Below are 9,867 nucleotides of genomic sequence, written 5' to 3'. Positions count from 1 at the left end.
GCGCGCATGAAAAGAATAAAGCAGAACAATGTCATGGCTGTCAAACTTGGCATTAAGGGACTAAAATTAAGTCTGGATGCAAGGCAATGCAAATGCTCTCCACCTACAGATTCATGCTCAGAATATGATCCTAACAGTGATTCTGAGCTAGAGGGAGACCTAAGTCAATGTAGCTCCATAGTGGAGGAGTCAGAGGAAGATGCCCTATCTTATTCACCCATCAAGGTACTTGCTCTAACTTTCCAAGGTTACATTGCTCGCACATATCTTGCAACTGATGCTTTGCATTGCTTCTACTTTGTTGAACTGCCATTAGCTTAGTTTACACATCGTGTATGTGAATACACCCTGCCTATCCATTTTCAGTACATATTCCATCTGTCATCATACCATATTTATCCATTCAAATGTTGTTCTTGTGTATCAGACGTTCAAAAGGAAGAGGGCGATTTCTGATCGTGGAGGAGCACAAGCAAAGTATTTGGAAAAGGTAGTGGCACCTGATAAATCAAATAGCCCATTAGGTGTAGTTGCAATATCACCTGACCCACAAAATACCCCAACTCTAGCAGACTCTAGCCCTACTACACTGGTCATTTCTGATGCCCCAACTCAGCAGACCCCAACTACAGCAAACAATATGATTATGCCAGTTGACATAGCACCAGCTGTACGATGCAAAACCCCCATTCCAGTAAAGAGTACACCAAATCCGGTTGCCAAATCCCTTTTCGAACCAGAGAGAGCCCCATTTGCAGCAAATAGGACCCCTGTTCCATTTCTTCCCAGTTTAGAAGACGAAGCTTATGTTGTTGTCAGGAACTTTGTGCGCATCTTTCCTCCATGGAAAGATTATACCGCAGACACAGAACAATTTCCAGTCTTCCTCTGCAACTTACGCGTAAGTAATGTACTAATGTTATTCATGGTCATTACTGCATATGTTTCTGCTCACAGAAGACACAAGATTTCATTCTTTTAAATAGGCGAAGAGCAAACTGGATTGTGATGACGAGCAAGAGTTGGTTGCGCTTTTCAAGCACTCGTTGACGAAGTATTGTTCCTACCTGAGGCAAGCGCACTTCGATGGCAAGCCTCTAAACGAAATTTATATAAAGTCTCCGGTGCTACATTTATTCGACGGTGACTGGAATAATCTTGTTACACATTGGTCTCGACTGTAGCGTAAGGTACTGTCTATGATATGACATCACAATTTGAACTACATTTCTGCATTTGCCTTAATGTCTCACTTGTACGAAAACTGTTAGCATAAGAACATTCGTTCTCAAGGGACCATAGAATCTCGCAACTATACTGCACACTGCATTGCTCTTGTGTTTACCTCTTGCCCTGTATGACCATACTTACTTTCATAGCTGTTTGATTATGTAGCATCACTACACATGCTAGCCTCGTAATTGTCCATTTGGTGGACATTATAAGATCCATATGGACTCCTACACAAATTTAGAATCAACCCAATGCTTTTGAAGAGGTTTAGCTCTGCAGTCCTCTTGTAAGGAATGAACGTGGTCTATCATTGTACTTACATTAACAGCTACTCCCTCCGTCCCATAATATAAGAACGTTTTGTACAATGCACCAGTGTTCAAAACACTCTTGTATTATGGGAAGAGGGATTGGTTCATTTTGTAGCATTCTGCATCTTATCTCCCTCGCCCACCATTTACTAAAAAGATCAGATCTATATTTAATCTTACCAACAAGTAGAATACACAGACAATGCCAGTGCAGAAGTGTAGCCCATTGCTCTTGTCAGTACATCTTGTCCTGTAACGCTTGTACTTCCAGGGATTGGTAGTTGATTATGTAGCATCAATCTGCATCTTATCTTCATTATCCTCTATCCCTTCTAGTATTATCATATCTATAATTACTCTCTACAAAATGTAGAGTACAGGCAATGCTTATGAAGAAGATTCTGTGCTGAAATTCTTGAGTTATCCTTCCCTTGACATGGAGAAGGTCATTATAAAGCCGGTGTTAACTGTTAATGTAAGTAATTAAGTCCTTCTAAAGCCTTTATCCTCAATTGCTGTTTAATTTGCTCATACTCCCTATCGTTTACTGCTGTTTAGTTTGCTGTTTCTACCAAAATGCATGTTCGTAAGAACCGTAAGTTCTAAATTTTACTTGTAAAACCAAATTTCTTATTCATACCATGCACATTACTTAATACTCCCTATATGTATGCTTGGTTTTGTGGATCTATAATACAGTCTGTGGTGAAGCAGCCCACGTTTGCACCTTGTCATCTCCTGTTTTATCTTACTGATGTGGCTGATGATATGAACAACATGCCATGCACATTATCCAAAATAGATACAATGATTTTCTTTGCCCTTCATCTATGCTTGTTATGTTGACATGGTAATCCAGTAGTGTGGTGAAGCTCCCCGCATTATGAACAATGCCAAATTATGCTACTGATATTTTGAACTTACTCTTTATTTTCTAATTTGAAATTGGATAGAATTGACAGAACATTTATCATCTTTTTTTATACAAGTGCAAAACCTGTCATCTCTCTGCTTTGTTTCAGGGTGATATGCCTAATGGCATGCACAAGTCTGCTGAATGCTGTGAGACGAACCCAACATATATTGCAGCAAAGAAGGCAAAACATCTTGAAGATAGCGAGACAACCACAAAGTCTTGTCTTGATGCAGTGTTCAAGTTACTTGAGACTAACAGTCAGACAAGCTCACAGAATTCGTTGTCTGAATCAGTTTGACTTCTTCAGTCCCAAGTTCTAGCAGAAAGACATTCTGCAACTCAACTTAGACTTGAAGTCCTATCTCTAAGAAAGATTGCGGAGAACACCAATGAGAACCTCATCGCTAAACAGCTACACCTGGAAGCTATGACCGACATGCTAGGCCAGTCTCACAGCCTTGCTCAGCAGCTTGCGCAGCAGTTCCCCCGCAAGGCTAACCTTTCTTGAACTGTCTTGGAAGTGGTCTCGGTTCAGTATTATTTTGTTACGCTGCAATGGTGCCCAGTTTTTGTAATCTGCTTCTTCGTTGCGCTTTATGATCACTGGTGGCGAACTTCGATGCCTAGTGGATGTAATATACCTTAAATCCTTTGTTGTAAAGTGTAGGTTTATTCTTAGTTACTATGCGTAATTTCTTTATTGTATAGAGTAGGTTTGTTCTTAATTCCTACTAGTTACTGCCATCATTCGCTATCTGGAAAAAAATCAGATGTAGTCGACCGGGCCGAAACATTCGACTCTAACGGGCTAGGTTTTTAGCCGGCCACAATTGGGCCGGCCTGCGTCTTTCTTGGGCCCGAATGATTGGGGCCTTCACACATTGCACCAGGCCCAAACTTACACCGGCCTATATTTTAGTTGGGCCTTTGGTCGACCCAGCGCTTAGTTTGGCCCAGGTAGTGTTGGGCCATTAACAGGCTGATTATTGTACTGGCCTGTTATGGACGAGATGAAACCACGGGCCTTTAGCAGGCCAAAATGCATGTTGGGCCTCAATTTTCACTAGTCGTCGACGGGCCTTCAGCAGGCCGAAATGTAGACCGGGCCGTTATGGGCCCAGTTAGCTCACGGGCCGTTACCAGGCCGAAACATATCTCGGGCCTTAGTTGGCCCACTGATATCATGGGCCTTTAAGAGGCCGAAAGCTTAGTACAGGCATCAACGGGCCGAATTACGCGATAGGCCTTTAACTGGCCCAAAGTCACGCTGGGCTTAACTATTGCCACCTTTAGCATGGGTCGTTAGTGGGCCCGATGTTCAGTCGGACCATATATGGCCCATGGGCAGCACGGGCCATTCCCAGGCCGAAAGTTACACCGGGCTGAAATGGGCCCATGTCTACATCTGGCCTCTAACAGGCTGAAAGTCACTGGGATGTAGTTGGGCACGAATATTCGGCGGACAATTAACGGGCCAGATCTGGCTTCGGGCCGCAAATGGGCCCAAATATTGGGCGAACAATTAACGGGTCAGATCTGTCTTCGGGCCGTAAATGGGCCCTAATATTGGGCGAACAATTAACGGGCCAGATCTTGTTTCGGGCCGTAAATGGGCCTTTATTAAGCAGGCCGTTATTGGGTTGTCCCACTAGTACCTAATTAAGATCTACGGGCCTTTGACTGGGCCGGCCTTTTTAACATATATGGGCCTCTGTTGGTCCCAGCCACCTGTCGACGTACCATAGGCATGTCTCCTCCAATGGACGGGCGACATCTGGCCCACTGACGAGCTGACAGGTGTTCCCTTCGGCCAATCAGAATTTTACACGTGGAAATTTCCCATTGGTCGAGGTTGTTAATGGGTTATCGGATCCAAAATCCGACCCGATAGCTTAACGGCGTTCCGTTACGGTGGATGCCACGTGTCGGTCACCCTTGACGAAAGCACTTCTGTGACACGCGATTTATCGTCATGGAAGTGGACACTTCCGTGATGATAATTTTGGTAATGTCATGGAACACTTCTACGATAGCACAGGTATGACTATCTTGATTCTGTCATAAATTTGTCCTGGATGTACATGCATGACAAAAATGCGACCTACTGTGACAAACACGTATCATCACGGAAGTGTATATTTTTTGTAGTTCTAGGGCCCACATTAAGCTGGACGGACGAAGAAACCATCATTTCACTTAGGGCGCAAGAGCATGAAGAAAAGAGAAAACAATGATGTGTGCGGCAGCTACCTAGGGCACCCTAGGGTAGGGGTCTCCACTACATATCCTTTTTTTGAAAGCGCATCCACTACAAATCGGCTTCTCCCTCGTCCTCTTGAAGAAAACTGATGATGAGTGTGGTGGTAGGGTTTGTAGGAGTACTATGGCATGCGGGGCCACGTCATAGTAAACGGGTTCGAGTCGACGCATGTGTGGGCCGCTTGGTTTTACGGGAACGAGGCAGCATTTTGGGTTCGGGGATCAGTGGAGATATAGTACGTACAAAAAATTGTGGACGTAGGTTCGACCTAAAGGCAATGATGCATTGAACGCATGAGATTTTGAAACCAAATTATGAATAAATACACACTATAGCATGTAAAGCTTTGAGTCATATATGCATGATGTGGATGTTTGTTTAGTTCTTATAGTTCATCTCATTCAAAATCAATTAGTTTTATAAAAATGTTAAGATTCATGGGGTTGTGCATTGTAAAGCATAAAGTAAAAACAAATAATGGCAATTCATTTAGGAAAAAAACAATTATGATACAGAAGATTCTAGAACAAAGGAGAAGTGCTTGTGTTTTGAGGTTTGTGTATTATGCTTAAGTTCAACCATGGAGTCTTCTAAATTGTACATGTGGCAGATCTGGTGGAATGTTGATGATATCCAATGGCTCGTAGTACCCGGATTCGCCATCTCTGCACTGTCGGATTAGCTTCATCCAGCGACCATCTTTCAAAGTTATTGGCACACTATATAGTTATTGTGCTATAGTTGCATCTTTTGGAAAAAAGCTACTAGTGGGTTGTACTATCTATTTAGGAATAGAAGATGTATACATGGAAGTTGTAGGGAAAGAGATGACATGGAGAATCTCAATTCCTATGAGTAGGGATTGGAAAAGAGATGCCATTTGGTTCACATCATAGGAACTTTTCTATTGAATCTAGAGATGACATGTATCTCGATTCCTATGAGGAGGGATTAGAAAGGATATGTAATTTGGTTCAGATCATAGGAACTTTTCTATTGAATATACGCTAATGTTTATTTTCCTTTGAAATTAAGGGAGTATAGGAATCCATTCATTTGAACCAAGTGGCTCTAAAGCTATAGAAATGATATCATGTTTATTTTCTTTGAAATGTGGAGTATATGAATCTATTCCTATGAACCAATTGGCTCTAAAGGAAAAAAATCATATAAAAATCATATCATATAGAGTTCCTATGATATTCCTCGACACCAAAGGATGGTTGAAATTGATGCGGGTGATACGATGGTCTTATTTCGTAGACTCCTCCCCCATCTTTATAGTTACCTCTCGAAGATGAATGAAATGATATATACAGGGTATTCTACATGTGCAATTTGGTTCACGAAAACTCGGTAGAAGTTTGCGAGGTTTGAATTTTCAATAAAGCTATATGCACTGCATTTCGGAATGGAGGGAGCATACGACAGTTGCTAACACTCACGTGGAAGATTTGTGTGTAGGAGGAGTGTCTGTTCTGTTAAATGACATGGCAAAACTGACACTGTCGGATTCCGATCTAACGGTTCTTACGGCGTTCGTCGGGAAAAGGCTTGTGGCAAATGTTTGTCGGATAATGATTTACGGACACATGCATTGCATTGATACATTCCCCCTCCCTCTCACGCACACGCACCCTCACGAGTCACGACTCTCCCGAGTCCTCTCGCAGACTCGCACGTCGCACCCACCGTCTATCTGCAGGTAGACGTCACGCACATATGTGCTCTTCACACCCTACCCTCAGAACTTCTAAAAACAAAAGACGTCGCGCACATTTTATTTTAGCTCACATGTCACACACTTATACTATTACTCTTGCGGCGAACGTTCTTTGGGCATAGAATATTGTACTCTCACAAAGAGAAGCGGTGCATGCACGCACTAGTTCTCTCACACCCACTCACTGGTACATGTAGGAGCGCATTTTTTGAAGCTGGTACAACAAAATCACTCCACTATATATATAAGCAGGAGCCTTAGCGCTTGCTTTACTAGGGTTCCTCTTGTTCACTCTCTCATGCTCTCTAGATCTAAGCAAGACATAGGTGGCCACACTCTCTCGCAGCTCACGGCTGGTCACAAATCCGGCCGGACAACCTCGACCAGGGCAGGGGTGTAGGTGCATCGTTCACCCTGTCGTCGGTGGCGACGGAGGAGACCAACGGTTGCCCGCGCGTCCCGATCGGCAGCCGTGCTGTTCTCTCTGAGAGAGCGCTGGCTCGGGAGTGCCTCCGACCCCTTCTTCCTCCCTGCGGTATTGTGGCCAAGATGCGGCCTCCTGACGCTGTCTTTTCCACATGCCGACGACCCTCAGGTATATATTCCTTCGAAACCTGCCTTGCTCTACTGCCCCAGCTCCCTTCGTGTGGATATTTTTCTACTTCCGTCCGCTGTTCCAAAGCCACCTAAACTTTTACTATTATTAGAGGTAAAGCTAGTTCATACAGTCGACTCTAAGAGTTGGCTCAAACAGGGAAGAAAGTGGGAAAGCTGTAGCATGAATCTAGGACTTGGTTCTAAGAGGAAACAGGGGAAAGTAGTAGATACTGGCTACCCAACCGGTCTCTTGGTTGAAAAGACGAAGAAAGCATGGTAGATGACGAAGGGTGGGGGGAAGTGGACCTATCTCTTGATTGAAAAAGGAAAGAAAGTGATGGGTGTTGGGGGACAACACAAATGAGAATGAGCAGGTCTAGATTTCATGTGCTCACATAGGAAAATGTCGCCGGGGAGATAAAAAATGGGACAAATGCAGACATGCTGCCTGAGTGTTTGCCGCTCTCGGCGGCCACATCTGCCTCACCACTTTATGCCCCTACTGTCCCTACGCCCATATCACTACCGTTAATATAAAATCACATGAAGCATTAAGCAATGCCACCTAATGTCACTATAAGTAACGGTCTAGTGCCGTCGATAAATTGAAGCAATGCCACCACCATTTTATGAAGTGCTTCCGTCTTGCTTTATTTCCCATGAATTGTGTTTTTGCAGTTACACTTAACTCTCACACCGCTAACATTGCTTCATCCCAGTGGAAACTGCACAAATTTGGTTGCACATTTACTGACCATGTGCTACTCTCATGACAGTAATACTAATGCTATTGTTCTGCATGTTAATCTAGTGGCATTGTTGATGTGATGTGATGCTACTTACTTAAGGACTCTTCATACTGTCAATCTAGTGCCAATTATAACACAATAGATGCTGCTGTTAATCATACGCCACTGCAAATATCTGTCACTGTTTAAATAACCGTATTTCGTATTTGCGCAAACAGGGATGTCTGTCTCCATATCGTTTTGGGATGTCTGTCTCCGTATCGTTTCTATCCGCGCAATCAAAAGCACACACCTCAGTTTTAGTAAAACTGCGCAAAATGAGATGGCTATCCCTCGTTGCCGTCGTCTAACCTCCAGTCTTCAAGGTATTCCTACATTGGTAGTAACTAAGGTAGAATGAACAACGCAATCTAAAAGAAGCTGATTCATACGTTTTACTTCCTGATTGCAGTGCAGGGACGAGCAAAAACAACTGCATCCTAGTCCGGAATGCACTTTCTGCCAGTTCTTCCACGGACTGAGGACTAGCTGGCACGGCTGCACGACGGTTTTTTGGACAGGTGCGCGGACAAGTGGCATTGTGGTCTGCTTATTTCTGCAAATAATGGTGCTTAAATTTAGTGGAATGCACAAGCATTTCAACTGGTCAGTACACTTCATGGTTCTGTTCAACATTCCAGCTGAGACCACAATTATAATTGGTTATTCTGGAATGAGAGAACCTAACCCTGGATGGTGGCAACAAGAAAAAACAGAGTGAAGTCCAGGAAATTTAAGCCTGCCGGGAGGCCCTTTGCTCAGAGAAGCCTTGCTTGTTTTTACCTGATTTGTCAACCTTCTCACAACTTTGTCTTTTGCTGTGAACTAGTATATGTTTGTTATGTTCTATGAATCATTGAGATGTATAAAATTGCTTCACTTATGCTTTTCAAGTTTTTTATCAAGACGAGTTTAATGTGAGTGTTCCACATGTGAGCGCTGGACTAGCGTGTGAATGTTTGCAATTTATTACATTGTGGCCTCAATTAACTGCATGAACCACTATAACAAGATACATAGTTGCTTATTTGTCAGACAGCAGATTGTTGATTGTTAGCTGGTCGATAGCCTAGTGTTGAAGCGAGCTGAGCCAATGTGCCGTGTTTTGCACAACTGCTTACAAGTGGGGTAGCACCAATAATGTTTAGAAGTACTTATGTATACGTCAGCGCACAGTTCTCGAACGAGTGCTCTATTTCATCAAAACGCACACTGCTCGTATGATAAACCGTGACAACTTATGTCTTACCATGCCATATTCATGAAAAAACTAGTGAGGACGCATCTGTTTCGGCAACAATTAAGATGGTTCTCACATGATTCACGGGCACACAAAAGTAGAAGCAGTTCCCATAGACGGATTCAAACAGAGTACTAGCCCAGAGGGGTCGATAACAGGCAATGTTCGGATAATTAGACACAATCCAAACTACTATTAAACACTAGCTGGGGCAACTATTTCATGCCTCGATCTAATTTGGGCCGGACACAAGACGGACCTTGCCATGAACATCATTGAGGACGTCCCACAGCAGCTCAATCCTGTGAACCTTCATGAAGATAACCTTGTGGCCTTGCCACTGATAAACTTGTTTGTGGAGGCATGCCATGTCATCTTCCTGCGTAAGCTTGAAAAGAACAGTATGCCTCACAAACAAAGGAGTAGCTTTGAACTTCTTGTGCTTCAGTACACCCTGGACAACACGCTTGACAACAGCGAGGCTAGAATACAACTCTTCATTGGTATAACCGCAAATGGCTTCCAGGATCCAATAGCCTAAGAACTCTGTTTTCCCAGTGCATATATTCAGGTCATCCGCCTCATAGCGAGTGACATGTACAACCACACAATCCTTGTCTGCGTCAGGGTTCTAATTGAAACAAAAACAAATTCTGAATTACTTTTTAATATAAGAAACACAAGTTATTTAAACCACTATGTATAGCATGGCATCGAAGCTAATACAATTTTGCATTATTAATCACCACATACTTAGATGAAAAACCACAATCGAGATCGGCAAAGAAGAAAATCACCT

This window comes from Triticum dicoccoides, chromosome 4B (assembly GCF_002162155.2).
Source record: "Triticum dicoccoides isolate Atlit2015 ecotype Zavitan chromosome 4B, WEW_v2.0, whole genome shotgun sequence".
Taxonomy (NCBI): domain Eukaryota; kingdom Viridiplantae; phylum Streptophyta; class Magnoliopsida; order Poales; family Poaceae; genus Triticum; species Triticum dicoccoides.
The sequence above is the reverse complement of the archived record's forward strand: the minus strand, read 5'-3'. Positions refer to the sequence as shown.